This window comes from Grammomys surdaster, unplaced genomic scaffold (assembly GCF_004785775.1).
Source record: "Grammomys surdaster isolate TR1022 unplaced genomic scaffold, NIH_TR_1.0 126124, whole genome shotgun sequence".
Lineage (NCBI taxonomy): Eukaryota > Metazoa > Chordata > Mammalia > Rodentia > Muridae > Grammomys > Grammomys surdaster.
In genome coordinates, this window is record NW_021620932.1 from 7,862,656 (window position 1) to 7,863,213 (window position 558).

The following is a 558-nucleotide window of genomic DNA, read 5'->3' on the forward strand; positions in this document are numbered from 1 at the left end:
TCCTGGATGACTCAGGATTCAGTTTCTCCACAGGACAGGAGCAGACCAACTCTGTGTCTGCTCCAGTCCAAGGGACCAGGCAGGGGCCGAAGGGAAGTCGAAATCAGATTTCTTAAATATATGATTCTTATATTGAATGAGGTAATGCAGAAACAGAAAAACAAACATGTTTGCTCTCATATATAGATGGTAATTTTGAACCTTTAAATATGCATTTCATTTGAAAAACTATAGAAACTATTAAACTAGTAATGGACATTGAGGGTTGGAATCTGTCAATAGAGGAGTGAGTGTAGAGGAATTTTCATCCATCAACATGGCTGCTCTGGTAAGTGGTAAGTGATCATACTGAAAGATCTAGGTCTATATGATACAGCTGAAATACAGATATACCTTTATTGGATGCCTTTAATCCAAATAATGCCATCTTATTTAGGGGCAAACAAAGTGACCAATCAGTAAAGTTTTTGACAGCATGAGTCAGAAATAAGATAAGCTGAACTCAGGAAAGAGGGTTATTTAAAAGAAGTGAAAGAAAGAAAGTTCATTTCAGTAGAA